Source organism: Bombus vancouverensis, chromosome 17 (assembly GCF_051014615.1).
Source record: "Bombus vancouverensis nearcticus chromosome 17, iyBomVanc1_principal, whole genome shotgun sequence".
Taxonomy (NCBI): domain Eukaryota; kingdom Metazoa; phylum Arthropoda; class Insecta; order Hymenoptera; family Apidae; genus Bombus; species Bombus vancouverensis.
In genome coordinates, this window is record NC_134927.1 from 2,499,351 (window position 1) to 2,521,095 (window position 21,745).

At 34.7% G+C, this 21,745-nt stretch overlaps 1 protein-coding gene across 2 annotated transcripts in view; it reads left to right on the plus strand.

The window, feature by feature from the left end:
• The first annotated feature begins 286 nt into the window (after positions 1 to 286).
• The window catches only part of LOC117161816 (luciferin 4-monooxygenase), an 82,363-nt gene continuing 60,904 nt past the window's right edge, over positions 287 to 21,745 (plus strand). The window contains exons 1-2 of one of the 2 annotated variants that reach the window (XM_076625970.1): positions 287 to 351; positions 9,912 to 10,174. The gene's annotated coding sequence lies outside the window, so the exon portion shown is untranslated. Of the gene's footprint in view, positions 549 to 9,911; positions 10,175 to 21,745 lie in introns of both variants that reach the window. The other variant, XM_076625969.1, reaches the window with a different exon arrangement.

A 21,745-nucleotide genomic window follows, 5' to 3' on the forward strand; every position in this document is an offset into this window, starting at 1 on the left:
TATTAAACTGTCGTTATTATTATTATTAAATTAAATTGTTATAATTAAATGTAATTATTATTACATTTAAAGTATTATTAACTACATTTATATTAGGTCGTATCCATGTGCAAACTTAAAATTGACAGAAATATTACATATTGTTTCCTTTTCTAAATAGATAACCTCGTATTAACATTAGAATCTGTTGAGATTAATTATTTCACGTCGTCCGATTGGTCAGCACAGTGCAACTTTTAAGTGCGATGCGTTTATGAACGTATTTCGAGTCGTTACGTAAACGAACGTTAGTCGATTCGTTCGCACACGTCTTGCCGGTCTGTGAAAAATGAAGCAAGTGAAAAATGGAAAGTAAGTCGTGAGTTAAACTGCATATAAAATGCAACTAATCGTCTTTCTGTGCATTATAATTCTTTACTTTTTTATAATAGACTAACTTGGACTGTAAAAGTAACAAAATAAGGAACAATAGAATATTATTACGCCATAGCGAAATCATGTGTTGTATTCAACAAAATGTCTTTCTTTATTCATTGATAGCGATACAGGTATGTTTGTTGCCGTTTAACGTAATAATATTACAACAATTTTAATTTACTTAGCGTATAGATGTTTATAAACAAAGGTGAATTAAAGCATAAGACAAATTTTAAATAATTGGAATTTAACGAATTGTGGATTATTTGTACAATGAATTTACATTTATCTGTACACGTAGAGACGTGGACAAGCTAAGTGGATCTTATCATTCGCGATTCGTTTATACACACTTTGATTTTTAAGTCGATCTAACACAGATGTTAAGAACAGTAAGATATCAAAGCGTTGAGTTAAAAGTATTATTATCAGTAATATAATATTATTGACAACGAATATTGAAATGTTAAAGCAAAAATTAAAATATAAGAATTACGCCAACACAAAAAATGTTTAAAATATATAAATGCACGAGCTATTAATAACAGTTTGAACAAGTAGCGATATATTTATAACATATTACGTAATAATGATATGCTTAAAATTCCAAGCAAGTTTAAAATATCTTTTGTAATTCTTTTACAATTTTTTAAACCTTTTCTTGTCCTTTTAAGTATTTACATTAATCAATGTCCGTATATATATATAGAGGATCTCGATATTAATGGTACAAATGAGGTGAGGGTGATTCTGCAAAAAAATAGAAATCAGAAATGTAAAGTAAATTTTTTTCATTTAAAACATGAAAATTTGCCAAATATATCTGAATTAGACTAATTCCGATCTGGGCAGGAAATGGAAAATGGAAAGTGCAAAACAAAATTTCTGCGCAAAACGCTTCGTTTCCGAGAATGATATTTCAAAATTGACCAAGTAAGCGCAGCAGGATTATTCTGAACTAAACACGTTCAAACACCATCTTTTGAAAATAATGTTACATTTTTCACTTATTTTCGCATCTAGAATAATCTCTTACTAATTATTAGTCTATAAGCTATTAACCAATTTGCTACAATGACGATCTCAAAATTTGTCGCTTTTATATTGGTAAGGAAACAAACTTTCTGTTAGAACTGTTTTGTAAATGAATTTTAAACGATGATAGTTCACTCGTTTTCTCTAAAATCGTGATTTTTCTGTTACGTCATTGATACAGTAAATGAGCGGTTTGTCAGAAAGGACAAAATATTCCGACGATTGAAGAAGAAATAGCCGCTTTTTCACATATATAGGGTGATACGTAACTTGCGGTGCAATTGGGTACGGAGGGGTTCTACGACAAAATATAAAACGAAAATAGAATAAAAGTTTTCATGTGACGCTTCGTTTCTGAGAAAATCGAGTTTGGAAAGGAGGATGTTAAAAAGAGGCCATTGTTGGACTTTCTTGCGAATTAAAAGTTCTCGTAGCACATTTAAGAGCACCGCTCAAGAAAGAAAAAATGTTATTAATATTTATCCGAAATGTGATGGAAAAATTAAAAAAATGAGTGTGAACATAGGAAAGATAATCTTCATTTTCTTCAGATAATGATCTATTTGCGAAATAATTTAGAAATTCCGCTGGTAAATCGATTAAAGTTTGAAATCGAGCAGTTGTTGGCTATTGTTCTCACGTAGCAACAATCTGGTGGTAGTTTAGATTTGCTCCATTTCAAACTTCAATTGATTTATCAGCAGAATTTTTCAAGAATTATTATCTCGTTATAGATGAATGCATTATACCGTAGCTGAATCAAAATTTAGAGAAAATGAGAATTAAGTGTAAAATATGGGTAAAAATTTGACTGGTGTCACCTTCTCATCTTTGCATTCGTTGTTTTCGGCTTTCCCATCACATTTCAAGTGAATGTTAATAATATTTTTTCGTTCGTAAGGAGGTCCAAATATGGCCATTTCTTACCTTATTCTCTGAAATCTCTTATTCTTTGACAAGTATATATAAACGTGGCTAATTCCGAACTGAACAGGAGTAAATAATCGACAGAAGGTTTAACAACGCGCGAAAATAAGTAAATAACGTAGAATAAAATGTTTTTACGAGATATTTTGGTTTCGAGAGAAATAAATTTGAAATTGTATCAGAGCAGTTCTTAATTAAACATATTCGAAATTTATTTGCTTGAAAATGAAGCCTTAAACGGAAAAAAGATTATTTTACATTTTCGACTTATTTAAAAAGCTCCAGATGATTGTTTACTCATACCTAGTTGATATTTAACCAAGTTTAAGTATATTTGGTAAAGTTTCAAAGCCTAGCTAGTTTCGAATTATTTTTCACATAGAATCACCCTGTTGCCGATTGTATTACGTTTACTGAAACACCCTGTATGTACATTGTCTTGTATTCTGTATATTAATTTTTTCTTCGATTATTGCAAGGTTACATGAAAAAACGTGTTAATTTATGCTTTTAGAGTAGTTGAAACTGTTGCGAAATTAAGCAGTGTAAATGAAATAGTAATGTAAAAAAGGTACGAAGGTGTAGCAGTACTCAGAAAGAAGCGTAAAGATGTGGCAGCTAAATTGTCGTGTCCGTGGAAACAAGAAAATTCCTGAATATGCCTGTTTTCAGAAATGTAGCTAGAGTACACGACAACTTGTTACACACATAGATGAAAATTAAGATTAGTACTAAGAATTTGCCCTACAGCTGTATCTAAGAAGTAATTTAATGGAATTAGCATTTTAATTAACAGTTCTCCATTAATAACTCTGAGAAACGATGACTCTTTAAATGGCGAATATAAACCTGCGAATAAAATAAGGTTATCCCATAAGTAATGCGGTTTTTGTGAGAGTTAAGTTTAGAACTATGGGAATTGTTAACATTGGAGTTTTAAAAAATTAGAATAAAAAGCTAAATGGAAAAGAACCCCAAGAGATAATTTTCTATTTTCATCTGGTATAAGGAAACCAACAAACGCGTCACCTAGTATGCCTTAATATTTATCAAATGCATGTAGATATTTTCTAAAAGTATCATTTCATTTTCACGTCAGTTATCACAACAATTGGTCTCGTGGTCAATAGCGTACAATTATATTAGTTTTATAAAAATTTATACTTCTATTAAGCTGTTTCGACTATCAAACAGCAAAGTTATTATACGCGCCTGCGATATTTCTTTATAAATATCTCGTTTCCCTTTCGATTTACATGATATACATATTCCGTTTATACACTCTTCGCCAAAAAAATAACCCAGGTATGCTATCTTTAATTCCTCAATGACGCGTGCAAAGTTTTTCGTCTGTAACGTTTAATGTCAAAGCATTATGAGCTCAGGATATGCGGTTCGTTGAAAATAATTAAAAATCTTATGAGATTTAGTGTGTAACAAAAAAAATTGTATTATTTTAAGAACGAAATGATAACACATGTACAATAAGAAAATAATAATCAACATAAATTGTAACTAACAATAATTACTTATCAAACATATATACTTATTTAATAATGGGTACACCCCCCTTTATTTTCTATTACTTCTATTATACGATTTGGTATCGATTTATATAGTTTCTGGATATAATTTTAACTTAACGTATCCCATTCGCGTACAATTGCATTTTTTAATTCTTGTACATATCGATACTGCTTTCCATTCACGTATACGCCGTGAACAAGTTCTGCCCAGCTATTTTCAATAATATTAAGTTCCGGGCAGCGTGCAGACCACGGCAAAATAGATGTAGTATTTTCATTAAAGTATGATTGGACCAATCTTGATGTGTGTACAAGTGCATTATCTTGTTGAAAGATGTAATTAGGTCCAGAAATGCGTTCTACATGATTATTTATTTGTTCTTTGATTAAATTTATGTATTGGATACTATTCATTCTCCCAACGATGAGCTTGATACTTGTCTTTTCGAAATAACCGATGTCGGCCCAAACCATCACGCTGGCTCCTCCTATTTGTCGTCGAATTGCTGACATTGTCTCTTATCTTACGTCATGAAAATAATATTTTAACCCATCAGGAACATCCAAGTTGAATCTTTTTCATCTGAAAACAGTACCCTTATCCATTTCTTTTTCCAATGCATTCTTTCTTTTGCAAAGCGTAAACGTTCTACTTTGTGTTTCGTTGTTAACGAAGGTTTCTTTTTCAATTTTAGCCTCTTAATATTTTTGCAGGTTAGTAGAACTCGACGGACACTTGAAACATTGGCGCTAACACTAGATTTTTTCATTATCTGCTTCGTTGTTAACTGCGAGTTGGAAATTACACACAAAATTGCTCGCTTATCACGATCGAATAACGATGACGCCCGACCAGTACTTTTCTTTTTGCCATAATCTTCAACATTTTTTAAGAAATTGTGTATTACTCTGCGACTTCATCTTATTACTTTCGATATTTTTGCTACTGATAACTGTTGCTGTTTTAGTTCAAGAATTTGCTTTTTCTCAGACTCGTTTAATCTTTTTCCGCGTCCCACATACTTACAAATTTATATAATATTGTACTGTAATCTTTACTCATTGATAGATCATCAACTACTGAGCAATTTCTAAACATATTAGCAGAGTGTGTTATCATTTCGACCTTAGTATGGAATAGTTTTTCTTTGTTACACGCTAAACCTCATAATATATTTAATTATTTTCAACGAACCGCATATTCTGAACTCATAATGTTTTGATATTATACGTTACAGACGAGAAACATTACATGCGTCATTGAGAAGTTAAAGATAGCACACCTGGGTTATCTTTTTGACGAGGAGTCACAACGCGTCTGGATAGATCGGGACAAACTTATGTGTTAATGAGGTCAAACAGATAAAAGAAGTACGTGTGATATTACGTCCGAAAATGCTTTATCGAAGAATTATAAATGTTCAAAGATTTCGAGGGAAGTTGTTTTTAAGACTCGTTATACAGAATCAAATACAGAAAAATGGGGAAAACGATAAATTCACATACGCTTTAACGCGAACTTTTCATTTATAAACAGTTTATAATGGAAATATTAAAATGTTCGTTTCTTTTAATCAATTGAAATTTCGTTGATAAATAAAATGGCATAATTAATTATTTTGAAAGTGATGCAAGTTCAATTTTGTATGAAACAGGGGAGGCCAAATTTGAAACGTTAGATTTTCACCAACTGGACGAGGAAGATTGTAAAAATTTGAAAACATATTAACATCTTCGTATAAACATGTTGCTCCAATTACATGTAAAAAAACGTCGACTCTTGTTACCCACTTGAACTCACTAATACATAGTATAAATCTGGTCCCGACTTTTTCGAACACCTTGTATTCGAACACACTGTATTCATTTTCAATATAATTAAAGCAACGAATCACTATAAAAATTATACTCACTGTCCTGTATGAAGGGAAGAAAAATTATTTTGGATCGCAGGCGATTAACAACGCGAGGAAATGTAAGGTAGGATTTGGTCTGTGTAGTCAGGCGTCGGACGAATTAGATCCTCGTTGGACCGAGATTGAATTACCTGCGCCTGTTTACCCGACATTGTGTGTTCGATGCCTATAACCAATATGCCGACATTGAACTTTCAATTAGTGTCACTTAACTCTGCAAACACAGCCGCTCCCGTTCCGGTGAGTCGTGTCGCCCGACGCTTTCTTCAGTTTTCTCGCGTTACGTCGCCGCCGAACAGCCTTCTTCCTTCCCTTTCTGTTTAGTTTTCGTTATCGAGCGCTCAAACAACCCTGAAACAGCAAACTGTTCCGTTGCTGCTTCCGCCAGTATATATAGAGCGACTATCCTTTCTGAATTCCTCAATTCAGTAATTATTTAGTATAAATTCGAATAGGGCTGACCTCGCCGACCTCAACGACCCTGAAATATAGTGCGAAAGTCAACAAACACTCTGAATAACTTGTTCCTATACATAGTTAGACAAGTATTCGTGCACCGTTTAGAATAGAATAACTTTCTTAAAATCGAACCAAACGACCTCAGCCTTTTCGAGAATCTGGAAGGGTTAGCTCACGAGATGATATCTAAAAGAAATTTTGAAATATGGAAAAGAAAATAGTAAAGGTCATCTTGCACAACTTGTTTATTTGGGCTTGTAATAGAAATTGAAGTAACAAATGTTGAACACTTGTATCAAAATATATACACGCTGAAAATTTCATCGAATAACGTTGCTATGAGCTAATGGTTCTCGCGTCTCCCACCCTATAACGGTAATAAATCCAAGATGCTTAAAAATTAATTTTTAAACAAATTAAAGTTAAGATCCCTACATCTTTCGATGCTTGTCACTTGTCACAACTGGCATAAAATCTACAAAACGTGCTTTTTAAATTTCCACTACAGGCTCGGATAAAAAGACTTTTACTATTGTAATCGCCATTCCCTAGATGTTTCAATTTGCTCAACATTTCTTTTACGCATTATTTAACGAACTGTGGCGGATGAAAAGAGAGTTTTGCGTTTCGTCCCGGGACTACCGGTGGACTCGTCAGTAAGGCTATGCCCGGTAGTCCTTGCCTTAGACGTAGAGGGAGTCTCGCTAGGTGCGGTATTTGTATCAATCGTCCGTATATTCGACCGCTAGCGAGTTAGACAGACTCGTTGTCGTTGTAGCCGTCTAGTGTTGGCGGTTGGTACCAGCGGATCGCCCGGAAGGTGTTGCGCCTTGACCTGTCGGCGTCCTCTATTGATACCGATCCGCCACAGAACTAATCCTTCTAGCTTCTAAAAAAAGCTCGTCGTTCGGTGCAATTTAAAAAAAGCTATCGACTATCTGTATAACCACCGTATGGCTTTAGCCTTCAAGTTAAAAACCAATATGTTTAATACTATACTATTTATCATTTAACATATACACTATGTCATAAAATTAAATCGTGACCCGGAAATCGTCAGTTTTCGAACTGCTGTAACTTTGTCAAAAATGGTCTACCTGGGCTCGTTTCTTCACAACTTTGAACCTAATTATTTCAAAGATCCGTTTTTGTTGCAATATGAAGTAGGAAACCAAGGTTGCATTTCTTCATTTCAAATCTGACAAATTCTAACGACACTGCGGAATTTAAGAGGGATTTCAGGTAGTTGGATTTAAAATGAAATTTAAAGTCAGACTTAGATGACAATTAGATTTACGCAAGAGTTTGAATATTTGCGATAGATTTTCGGTTGGAACGCGCGTCTCTTTTAAGGGAAGTTTCCCTCTGCCGTCTCCGAAATGACAAAAGTGTGGAAAAGAGAAACTGTTTTCCATACAGTGGCACGAGTTTGGCCAAATCTAGACAATCGAGACATCAATCCAAGCAATTGCAGCGGCGTGGGAAGGCATCGGAAATGTAAACGAGGCGCGACACTTCGACGCCTAAGAACCCTCGAGGATCGGGCTCTGGAGGTTTCCTGCATTTTCAAGCGGCGCGTACGACTCGTAGCTGATTTATTGCACCAGACCCCGGTGGGCGTTGTTACACCGGTTAGAAAATACCTGACCATGTCTGCAGAGTGTCTAGAGTGTAGCTGTTGACAGGTTTTCGTTGCTTTCCCCGAGAACAAGGGGGGTTTCCAGGCTCGTCGTCTGCGGGCTTAACAATAGCAAACGTCCCATTCAGAAACTGTTTCTGTTCTAAGAAATCGGTCAGTCCTCGCCCGCGGATTATTCCGCAATTCGTAATATGTAAGTTGGTAATACAGGCCAGGCACTATTCGCGAAATATCACGCTTCGTGATGCAAATGGGTTTTAATCTCAGGAAAGTAGCTACATACGTATTCAACACGGTTCGCGATAATCCTTAGATCGAGCTAGGAAATTAGTTCGGAAAATAAGCTATGTGTCTTTAGCTTTCTTTTTTTATTTACAGTATTCACCATTGTCGTTTCAATCGTTCCTCGTGCCATCATTGTCGAACCGTGTAACTTGCATATTATCACGTTTCATAGTCAACATTCACCGCTGAATTTTCATTAAATAATCCATAAATTCGTCTAATATCGTGAATAAGATAGAATAAAATATCGGATGACACGTCGAAAATACAGTCTCCCGAAAATCATAGTACAATCGACCTAGTGAAAAGAATAATTCATTTAAAAAAGAAAAGAAAGAAGAATTCATTTAAAACTCCGCTTTGGAAAAAGATAAGTTTGGAAATTCATCAGCTTCCGAGGTATCAAACTTTTGTTTTTGTTCACGTTTGTATTATTAAACATAGGCAATGCCATGATTTGCTTTTTATTATTGCTATTATACAGGGTGGTTGGTAACTGGTGGTACAAGCGGAAAGGGGGTGATTCTACGCGAAAAAAGAAGTCGAAAATATAGAATAAACATTTTTTTTTATTTTTTTTTTTTTTAATTTTTCCATCGAGACAACGATCTACAGTGAGATCCGCTATAACGAGACGTGATAAAGTGCACGCGTACCGAGTGAAAATTCAAAGTCGATTTTCTCGAAAACAAAGCCTCAAACGAAAAATTTTTATTCTATATTTTCGACTTCTTTTTTCGCGTAGAATCATCCTCTTTCCGCTTGTACCACCAGTTACCAACCACTCTGTATATCCGTTATAACCTGACTTCCGCCACATAGATCTGTCCTATTAATTTCCTTTATTCTCTATTTTATTGGAATAGTTTCATAAATAATGGTAAGATTAGTACTTTTTAGGAATCGTTTTATTAATGCAACAAATGTTCGAAATGTTGTCTGCTCTTTAAACTAAATTATTATGCGTCTCTTGTAGTAAATTATGTGCGTTGTGTAAATCTTCCAACGCTAAACCGATGTTTCTTTTTAATTCGTCTACGCCATTACTATTCATGGAGTACACCTTGGATTTAATAATACAAATCCGAGCAAAAACAGAAGTTGCCGGTCCCGAAACATGCAATTAATACACGGGTGCCTGGCGGATTTTTAAATTTACTTTTTCTCCCTTTTTTCAGAAATTAAGCATTAAATTTTGCATTTAGCGTCATCACCCGCCCGACTGTACCACGAATTTGGAGACAGTTGAAGGGAAACGTGTATAAATATTCTCAAGTGCTTTATTTACTTTCCATTCTTAATTAAGCAATAAATGTCATACTTTAATGTTCCAGTAATATCAATTCCGTTATTTCCGCCAGTTCTTTAAAGTGGCCCAAGTAAGATTAATAAAAATAAACACAGCAAATGCGAATAAACCAGAGATCAAAGTCGGTGGTTGATGTTCAGAACTAAAGAATGATGAGTTATACTAGCTAATAAAACAGTGAAGATCGGCATCGATGTACTCTCGTTAAATACGGCTTGTTCAGACAAAAATATAAATATTAATTTCAATCATTGACTAAATAAAAAATATTGTGTACTATTGGGATATATAGCAAGTAAAATTTCTGTATTCGAGGGATGAAATTAGGCTCAGAGTCATATTTCTTTCGATTTTGCTAATACATTCTTTTGAATAATCTATATTCTTTACCATTAAAGAAGATGAGATCAAAACACAATCAACCAAGTCACATACATATAATATTCGTTTGCCGAGTAATAAGTGCATAAGTGATAAGTACTTTGAGCGAATATTACAAACGGGCGCACAAGTACATAATTTTTGCTCCTTCGAATCGTATTCCACGTGGACCGATAACAGCAACGCTGCTTGAAAAGGAGAAGGAACCAACGAAGGCATCGACGCAACAGTGCTGCACGACACCGATTTCCAGCTAACGAGCATCTGTCTTTGGCAAAAGGTAAGTTCGTTGCGCTATCAATCAGATTCAATTCTCCCTCCTCCCGTACAGCTTCGATCTCTCGATATAGAAGTACGTAAAACGATACTCGTTTAAGGCGCAGATTACGATGTTCCATAAACTTTACCTCGTCGTTTCGCGCTTCTCAAAGCATCGCAGAAACCTTTGCTAAAAATTGGGTGGCCTACGAAAATCCTCACGTTTTGTTCCTGCGGACGGAACATGTGGATATCCGTATCATTATAGCTTTCCAAGTCAGTATATCGTAGAGGTAATTTAAGTGAATATCCAACGAGCGCTTGACGATTGAACGAATGCTTTGACTAATGATCCAAAAGTACCTCACTTTCGTTGTTGGCATTCATTTTGGAGGGTCAAAATTATTGTAACAACTTTGAAGAAACAAGTAGAGCAACATCATTGCTGGCAACGCGAGCGAGCATGTGTTTAACAATTTTTCTACTACTGCCTCTGGCAGATTTAAGAAAAAGCGGATTAATAGTCTACCGGTCCGTAACCGAAGTCAACAAAATGCCGATTTATAAGCTATCGGTCGATAAACGCTGGCGTTTTAAAGACCATTAATAGGCTGTCAATAAGCAATGTGTTAAAATGACTTGGGTCGAAAATTTTGCAAATGAATGATCGAAGTGGAAGCTTACGGAAAATGGATTATAGAAACAAATAAACACTTTAATCGCATTATTTATTACTTTAATGTACGGAAGATAGGAAAATACGCAAAACGGTATAGTTACGTTTACGTTATCTCTGTCTTTCACGCGTTGAATTTGACAAAGTAAAGTTAACGTATCTGTTAAATTAATAGTTTCTCGAGGTAAACAAGTTAATGCATTTTTTGTACAGAATGCCCTGTTGAATGGATGGATGTATTAAAAAATATACGATTCCATTTGAAGTAACGTCGAAGACGTTTGTATATCCTCTACGCGTTCTCTTACGAAAAAACTAATCACGTTAAGTTATGCCCATCTCGAAACCATTCGTCTTGTCCCTGAAACATTTCTTTAATATTATCAAGGACAAATGAGATATTCCAAGTGATAAACTTAGCTGGGGCATCCTGTATGTATAAGTCGTGGATAGTTGTACCGATGAGTAAACTGTATGTCGCAAAAGATACGTTTAAAAATTAGGTTTTTAGATCGAAATCAGTGATTATCGACTGATCGAAACCAGTATTTAAGTTTTCACCATCAAGAAGACACGGGATTGTAGCAAGTCAGTGAGATAAGTCACACAGAGATTAAGACTATGGATTAGAAAGAAGACTAAGAAAGAACTAAAAGCTTGAAAATGACATTGTATCCTAAGAAGAACCTGTTAGAATGGCTTAAATACTTAAACAGTTAATCGATACTTGGATTTCAATAACTTGACGATGTATTTTATGCAAAAGATCTGTAATAAATAAAAGTGCGAGATACTTTTGAGAAATGTAAGGATGAGTAATGTCAATAAGAAAGAATAGCCATAAATTGCTACTACTCGTAATCATGGATGGAACACGTGAAAACAGAAAAGTGAGAGATGAATGCGAGGATCAGATACAAGTATTATACTTCAATAGTAGCTTTTAAATTGTACTGCATTTATTTCTTTGATCTCACCTTAAATCTTAACTATACTGCTCGAATTGTCAAAATGTAAGATATATAAGGTATCAAACACTTTCATGTGTTTGACCATAATATGATTTAAGCAAAGATTTCTCCGATTACTTGGGCAATATAAATTCCAACTTACTTGCTACTCTCATTAGAAACCTCTTGCCGGAAAATCGTTGTTACGGGCCAGTGATCCAAATATAATTACTACCATCGTCGACAGGATGATTTAAGAGGTTGTGCTACGTTGGGTAGCTTTATGAAACCGAGCACTTCATAAAATACTCGTACTTTTAGGAATTTTTAATACTCGCTATTAACACTTTTCATCGTTCGGATTAGATATTTCTATACAATGTATCCGTCTTATAAGATCAAAGGCCTTCCGTCGTACTTTAACATTTTCATTAAAACTTGGAGTTTAAACTTTAGCTTTCTTTTAAGCTTTTTCAAATTTGAAATTTCTTAACTTTATACAATATCTTACAACGATATAGGTGAAATGTTGTATCTTGAAATGTCCTCTACTATCAAGCAAAGAAAAAAGTAAAAAATATTAATTTTTGGTATAATGCTTATATAAGTAGTCATTTCGAAAAACAATTTACCTAATTAAATTTGCCACTAAAAAACAAATAATTTTTATATACAACATTTGTTTGTACTTCAAGGAGTTTCCGAGGTATTAAGAATAATTTCAGCCCTACTTTGAGGACTGTTTTCGCCTCCTGAATATCATCGATATAATGAAATATGGATCAAATGTCTTCGAAAGCTAATGAATTTCATGAAAATTGGTTATCAACACTTGGAAAATCTCCCTAAGTAACGAATCAGTAGCGACATTAACGTATTGGAACTAATGAAGCACAATACTGTTTTACTCGGAATTCAACATCTTCCCATGCTTTGATACAAAAAATATAGCGTTGTATTCCAAATACTACAGCTGGCGTTGACATTGAAATCTCCGAATCGTCCCCACCTATTAAAATTAGCTGAGACGCCTTATATGTTATTATAACATTTAAGATTCTGCGATTTTTTCTCTTCTCATTTACCATATTCTAACGCATACGTATCTACGTGAACACGGTAATTTTCATTCTCTCGATCGGCACACCTTTGCAAACCAAATTTATTTCTTTTCGATAATTAAAAGTTGAATGCGCGAATAAATTAATAAATCAATATATAGCAGCATATAACTAGGATAACAACTTTATTACGTTTGAATCCGTTTAAACTATTGGAGAAGGAAATATACACTTTGCACTGGAATGGGCATAAAACTTTTACAAGAACTCAAGAACAAACGTTCCGTTAACGCCGTGCAAATTCTAAACGTAAAGTTTCGTTTTTATTACCAAAGGTAGGAAGCGCGACAAAGTTTCACTGTTTTTCCGATAGTTAAAATTTCCAGAAATTATGCAAGTTAAATGTCTAGGAAGTCGAAGCGTTGGCTCGGTGCTCATTAAAACCTGATACTTCATCGTGTCAATAAAAGTACATGCAACGGCCAGTACAATTGCGCGATTAAATAATTTACCGTTTAATAATCAGGACGTAATTTTCGTTTGCTTATAATTTAATCTACGGAGGTTCGTTGTCTGCTTCATTTCTTCATCCATGACACTAGCAATTATCAATACGAATTATATATGTATGTGCATGTGCTGGATATTAAACGCGTTGATTTATTTAATGACGAGATAAGTGTCTATTTATACTGGTCGGGGAAGTAGCGGAAAGTTTGAATTCGATTCCGGTTGACGGTTGCTCGTAGCGGCGATATTGTTTTGTCCAGAGTTTTTTTACTTTTAAATCTTGCACATGGAAATCCGCGTTGATACTCCGAGGCAAAACAACGGCATGAGTCACTCTCGATTCGAATCGTTCTGTGACTCATGTGCCGCTCCATACATATACCAAATATATTATATCTATAGGATGCGGCACGTAAATGTAACCACTTAGATCAATGCACAAATAATGCTTTTAATGAAAAGAGGTTTCAGATAAGATAACGTATCATAGATACATATGCACGTCCTCCATAGGTAGTCTAATTATAATCACATATAGTTCCTAGTTTTTGAGCTAGTATGTTTAGCAGCATGCATATATTTTCGTTACTTGTGCAGATATAAAATATGTATGAGGAAATAGTTCTTTGCATATTTTTATCATCGTATTATTTTAGTTGATAAACAATGGACTTGAAACATGCTGCCTTGAGATGACGTTGGTAGAAACTTTGTGGTAATTTGAAAGTAAGAAATTGAACATTTTCTTACCTTTGACCAAGATTTTGTTATTTTACACGAGATCTTGGATTCGACTGGCCTTGCTTTCAAGATTCCAATAAATTGCATTGTTAAGTACCATCAACCTTGTTTGATGACACTTCTGGCATTATTATCTGTAACGATTATAAATATCCTACGAATCGAAACACAATCACAATTGAGTCAACGTGTTAATTGAAGCAGTGGAAAACTCTTTCATCTTGTTCGTTTCATTCACGTCGACGTGTACGGTCAATAAGAAAAAATAGAAATGGTGCTAATGTATGGAAAAGCCGTCAGGAATTCTGTAGATGCACAGCGACTACATCATTTCTCCAACTATGATCGAACGTGCAACGAAATGATCAATCATTCGTATCGGAATATGTGTCGTATAGGAAAATGTCTTGAAAATAACGGAGGTTATATCGGGAATTTCTTGTAAAATAATAACAATTTTAGGCAAAAATAAGGAAATTTCCTATTTCCCTCGCAATTATCATGACATGTCTACTCAATGTTGTTTCGAGATCAACATATTTACGTGTTTAAAATTCATTTCTTGTCAGCTAGAAATATCCCGTTATTATGAAACAAACCGTCGATGAACTTGAAACGTCGAAACAAGATATCTTTGAAGGAAAAAAACACGAAACACGAAACACGATATTCGCCGTTCTAAACTAAATAACTTTTTCCCCGTATATGTTTCCTTATCCGCAAAAATAACGAAGATATCAAAAGGGAAACGACTTGTATAAAAATAATGATAAATGGTAGCAATCGAATTTACGATACATTTAGAAAATCGGATGAAATAAAAATTAAGTCATGCTAGCGTCAGGATATCTCGAAAACGAAACTTTCATGTATAGGAAAAAGTTGTTCAAAATGTGGACCTTGACTTGAATGAAATCGATTTCAAGTGCATTAAAGCCGGTGATTGTTGATTAGCCTTTATTACTTTTCAATGGAACAGAATTATTATATACTATTAGGAAAAAGTTTCCCAAAGTTTATCAGAAGTTAACAATTCTGTGAAACGGAAAGGAATTGAAACACAGGAGCGTAATTACAATTTTATACAGGAATGGCGAAACTGGAACTAAGAAGCCAATAAATCTGCAAAGCCCAACCAAGTGTAGAAGCGGGAAGTTAATCTAAACATTGTGAAATTGATTTATCAAATCGTGAACGAATAAAGCAGATATTTTAATCCAAGATCTTTCGTAACTTTGAATCAAGTTTTCCCACTTCTTCGTTATAGTTGGCTTTATTATAACGGATGAAAAAGTTAAAGATTAGAAGTGGAACGATTATAAGCACTCGCAAGATAATTGTGCAACGCAGCCTAAACATGTGACGCAAGAGACAACTTATGTATATTCTTATTATCAGAGTTCAACAATAATCCCTCATTTCCAACGAATTTCTTCGACTTGTGCATGCCGAAATCAAACTAGTAAATTTATCTTAATAAACCAGCAATAATCGAACTATACTGCATGTTCACTTTAACTAAAAAGATTGAATAAAATAAATATTTCAAGAATCTTCTTAGTTATAATAGTAGAAATATTTAATAGGTTGAAATATATTTTATAGCTTTTATTTTTTATAAATATTCTATAGTTTATAGCGTTTGCGTATTTAGAAAATATTTTGCTTATAAAAATATAAAAATAAAGTATAATGTTATACGCAAAAATCACACCAACATTTCTTTCTTAAACTATAGATACGTATACACAGTTTATGGCGTCATTTGAACACACTCGAACAACTGGTCCATCTCGCAGACGCATTAAACGCAGTCATTTTCCAATAAATTTGCCGACTGTAACTAATAAATGGTAGAATGAGATTACCATTTTGAAATATGAAAATAAAGATAATAAAGATGCATCCAAATAGAAAAAAGACAAGATAGAAGTATTTGCCCTAAATACTGAAATATAATTACAAATAAGACTCAACACAACAGTGTGATGCACGTAAAACGACGAATCGTTACAAGTCGTATTGCAATACGAATACTACTGTTTATGTCTTGCTGACAACTTGTTAGCATCATATTTGGAATAGCAATAAGTCTACGTACGCAATCACTGTCTGGCTGCAACACTTAACAGTATAAATAGACAGAGAACGAAATGCGGTCTCTGTATGATGAGAATGTTTACAGTAGAGCCCTCCTTATCGGAACACCCATTATCCGAATACCCTACATGCGAATGTTGTGTTATCCGAACATAATATTTCTCAGTAACAGACACCCTTTTCCGTTTCAAATGTGTACATACTTTATTAGCGTTTATTCTATTGACTGAATTCTGATTATAAGAATCTATTATGAATATTTTTATTACTATGGTATGCATTTCTGTGTATTACTTTTCTCTAATTGTATACACAATCGGTAAGACATTCACCAAACGACCGTCCTCGTTAAAAGAAGTAACTTTTGCCTGAAAATTTGTTTTTACAGTTTGTGAGTTGTAACATAAAATCTAAAAATAGCGGAATTGTCAATTTGGCCTCTTAGAGTTAACGTTTCGTTATAGTTACCTATATATATGTCGGAGATGAAACGAAACCTGGAGCCTTCCCTTTGCAATTTTGAGGAAGCCTTCTAATGATTTAGCCTAGATTTTATCATAACTGTAATTAAGCAATTGTCATTTGTAATTGTTTGACATTTGTGAAAGCGAAAGTGGGTTAGAGGTGACAACTGGTCGCCGAACGTAGCCACGGTCACGGGATAAACGTTTTGCCTGACGAAGGTGTGGATCGGTTGTATTGTTCTCCCTAGAAATCACATAGAATTGTACTTTAGAGATGTCGATATAATGGGACACACGTTGTATTAGGAATCAATCTCCAGACAGAAACTGCCTAGTAACGGCTTTTGGATCTTTCTCGATGTTTCCAAAGAGTATACAACAAACTTTTGACAGAAATTGCCTAGCAACAACGATTGGAACCTTCTCGATGTCTCCAGCGAGCATATAACAAACAAATGCAGTCGTATAGCGAAAAAGATTTTCATCAGATATTCATTCGTGTGATCGCCTTGGAAAGTGATACATCGACCAATTTACCGAGTGTCTCAGCAATCGTATTTTTGTGTTTAAAATTATTCTACGCATAGTAAAGAGTTATCCCGTTGACCGTGGATTCGTTTGAACCCCGGAAACATTGTTAATAGCGTTTATTAAATTCATTATTCGTTAAACCTATCAATCGTTAATCTCATTATTCGTTAAATTTATTATTCGTAAGACATATTATTCGTACCTCTTCTTGTTCGTTAAACTTATTGTTCTTTAATCTAATTATTAGTTAAACTTATCGTCTGTTAATCTTATCATTCATTAAACTCAATATTCATAATATTTTGTAAAATCTTGTATATTCGCGTAAATATAATCTCTGTCTCGTAAAACGATGGCTAACTCAAACGAAGAATCGTTACGCGCCTTAAATCCTAATGTTAACCCGACATATATATACGTTCTACATATTCCAAAAGTTTCATAATTTTCCGAATTTTCAGGCTGGGATTGTCTATATTAACTATACTGAATTATTTCAAAAAGATTGCAAGAATAAATGCACACCTTGTGTACGTTTACTTACAGCGTTCGAGTAAGAAATATGTTTTTTATGCAAAGAATATTTGCTTACGTGTTAAATAGCGTAAAAGACAGCTTTTGTCATTTCGGCAGGAATAAAAAGTATTTTTACAATCAGAAACTTGTCAAAGTATATCGCGTGTTTCATTTGCGATGAAATACTAATTTCAAGTAGATGGATTATTTTGTAATAATGAGTTTATAGAGGTAACCTTAGTTTCGATACTATCAAGGCGGCATAACCTCTTAAGCTTGCGCGGACCTAGTTATAAAGTGATAATAATTCATATAATCGATGATAACGATGCGCAAACTATAAAGGACAAACGATTCAGCTTGGTCGTAGCATAATCGAGAGTGGCGGATAAGGGGAGGTTCGAGCATGAACCGCAAGTATAAAATTAACTGAAAATTCAGGAAGATTGTAATGATAATGCCGCTGCATAATGAAGGAGGATAATGTACCTTAACGATCGGTCAGTGATTAACCGCATACGCCTAGCCGATAATCTGGCCAGTTCACCCCGGCCCATATGCGTGGAACCGTCAAGATCCACCGTCAGAAGTGCCAACCACAGTGGTCCCTGTCGCCTTGGTAATTAGTGGAATAGCATTCGAGTGCAAGTTACGACTCATGGAGGGTGTTGTGGACTAGCCGTGCGGCAGACTAATCGATATCCGATCACTCGAGCAATACGTCAAGTACATCCCACGCGCGCTCTTTCACGATACGCGACCACGATCGTTTCATCCGGCCTGTCCACAATTCCACTCGATACCATTCTACTTTTCATGCAAAATGTTGCTTCATCCAGGCAAACGAGGCTTCGCTTCCTACAACCAGTCTGATAGGTCACCTTCAAACCGATACGAAGAACACCAACCTGCAAATATCCCAAACCAATTCCTTCGTTTCGAATTACCCACAACTTTTCGCAGCTAGCGACTAGCACATGTACATATCGTATAGCTATTCAAGTTTTACGGAGAACTTTTCAAATAAAGCGTTTTATGAAAAGCACGGTAGAAGCTCCGAACATCCATTCTTCGAATATCCTAATAACCGACCTTCTATTATCCGAACGTGGTATTTTTCAGCGATGGATACCTTTCCTTGTTTCAAATATATATAGGAAATTGCAGTGATTCTACGTGAAAAAATAAAAAAAATATGCTATAACATTTTTTCATCCGAGACTTCGTTTCCGAGAAAATCGAGTTTGAAAATTTGACATGTATATTTAAATTTGACTGATTGCTGGATCAAAGAAGAGCAAATAATCGGCAGGAACTTAAACTACATGTGGAAATAAGTGAAAAATATATGGTAAAATTTTTTCATAGGGTGCCTCGTTTTTCCGACAAAAGTAAATTTGAAAATATATCATGCCCGTGTATCAGACCATTTCGTAATTTTCGTAACAGATCGTTCCAACTTTATTTTCTTCGAAATGAGGCCTTAAACGGAAAAATATTATTTTACATTTTTTACATATTTTAACATGTATAATAACTTCGCGTTGGTTGCTTATTCATACCTAGTCAATACTTGGTCAAGTCTAAGTATGCTTGACATATTTCCAAACTCGATTTCCTCGAAGACAAAGCGACATGTAGAGATTTTTTATCCCATATTTTCGACTTTGTTTTATAACACGATTTGCGACTCACCCTGTATCTTACTAGTGTCGATTCAACCATCTGACCGATAAAAGCTTTTTACTCCGTTGCTTTAACAACACCCTTCTTCCGTAATTCCTTTAGTTTTACTTCGGCCGTCGACAATCACGTTCTGTTGCTGTATCAGTCACCGTAATCAAATTTGAATAAGCAGATTCAATAAATTCCAACACTTACATTTCACTAATGTCGATATACAACGTACCTATTCTTTCCTTAATTCGATCGAGTAAATTGTAATTAGAAGAATTTAGTACGAGACTAATAGCATTTCTAATCATCGAAACAGAATACGACATAACTAATAAACTCATAAGTGGTCGAAAGTTGTAAATGCGACAAAATCAGCAGAAATTACAAATAAAAGATTGAAAAGCAAGAACACGATATTGAGAATAATCTAAAGCGTGTAGATTCCTCGGATGCTGCTCTATGCAGTTGCTTGTATTGAAAAAGTTGTATGACTTGGAAGTGAAAAAGATACGAAGTACATAAATATTTAAAGAATCCATCAATTAATCGCAATCTGTGCGCGAATAAATGAAATTTCACATTAGAAAAGCGATTGTTTTATTATTCGAACAGACTTGGAAGAAAGACGTAACTTTCGTTTGCACGACGAGACAAATTTATTTCTGCTTGAAATATAGCGAAAGCCAAACACTAAACCAAACTGAGCGTAAAAAGATTTGCAAGTTCTTTTTAAATAGAATGGCAAAAATGTGCTCGTCTGGCGCCGCATTTCGGTCGCTGAAGTTGGAAGATTGGTCTTCGTTGATGATATTTTGTTTTACATACATACGAAAGAAGGATTAAAAAAGAAACTGTGAGAGGATTAGCAACGGACAAGCGTAGAATACTCGACAAAAATAATCTACAGCAAGGTTTCTAAACTATGGGTCGCGATACAAACGAACAAAAATTTGATCCAAGAGATGAGAAGAAGCGTTGGCCGATTAGAGGAGTTATTAAACACCCTTTGGAATAGAATTTACAATAGAATTTAGAATAAAAAGGCTTGAGGTTCTTTTAACAGTTAAAAGGATTAGTTTACTAGACCTCGTTTAAAAAAAATATTGGGAAATTGCAGTTGGTCGGAAGCGCGAAGAAAATTTGAGAGATACGTTTTGTGAAATGTCAGTTATATGCATATGGAATGCTTCTGTATCGGCCGATTTAAAGGAAATTTTCAGTATGCATATAACTGCCATAAATCTAGAAAATATATTTTCTAGACTTTAATCACAGTTTAATTTACAGGATAAAAAGGTTCAAGAAGCAACCTTTGTTATCTTTTTCGCGATTCCGACCAATTGTAATTTTTGTCAATACTCTTCCTATACAACATCTAGGAAACCAACCTTTCTAGCTTCTAAAGAAAACTCAAGTCGATTGGTTCGATTTTTACAAAGTTCTTTTAAGTGACGTTCGCAGTGCGTATTTTCACGCACACGCGGAATACGAGCATAGACGATAGATGCGGAGCACAAGTGCGTAGGAGAGGTGCGACGCGTTGTTGTGGCGTGAGGTCCAATAATTAAGTTTACTATTAATCGTCGAGGGTCAGCTGGGCTCACACGAGCTACAGACACGTCCATCCTGACGAGGTGTTTGGTTCAGCCCTCCAGAGACTGAAATCGAGACCTATAGCCCGATTGTCGGATCCTCTGCACTACTAATTGCTCTACGCGGATTAATCGCTTGGATCTTATATGCATAGCTGATGCTATGTACAGGGTGCTCGAAAATGATTTGTCGCGAGCATCGTAGCGTTATTCTACGCTCCGTTTCAACTTCCTTGTCACACTTTTTAATTCCGTTATATCGCACTCATCGTTACGGCCCAAAGACCCAAAGAAACTGCGGTTAGCACTTCGATCGTTCTTTTGAGAAAAAATGCTAAGCTTGCATTAGTTTTCAAACTTATTTCGTAATCTGCTTACCTTTTATAGTCGGCTGCAGAGAAAAAGAATTTTTTTATGTATATCTTCTATATACTCTGCAATTTGTCAGTAGACACTAAGCAAATTGTTGCAAATGTGGTAAAATAGCACGACGATGGTATCTCCGTCAAGACAACGTTATCGTTATAATCAGTCTGTAGCAATTTTACTAAATTTTTCAACGACATTTCTAACGAACATAATGTCCATTCCGTTTTTACTAATATTTTCCGCTTTATACATTACATTAAACAAATTCTACCAACAAACACGAATGGCAGCGAGGTTGTAAGGTCTGCTGTTTCACTTAACTGTGCTAATCAATGTAATACTTTATTTTCGTATTGCAGTTCTTTATATTAACATTTAACGTTTTAAAATAAATATGACTGATGTT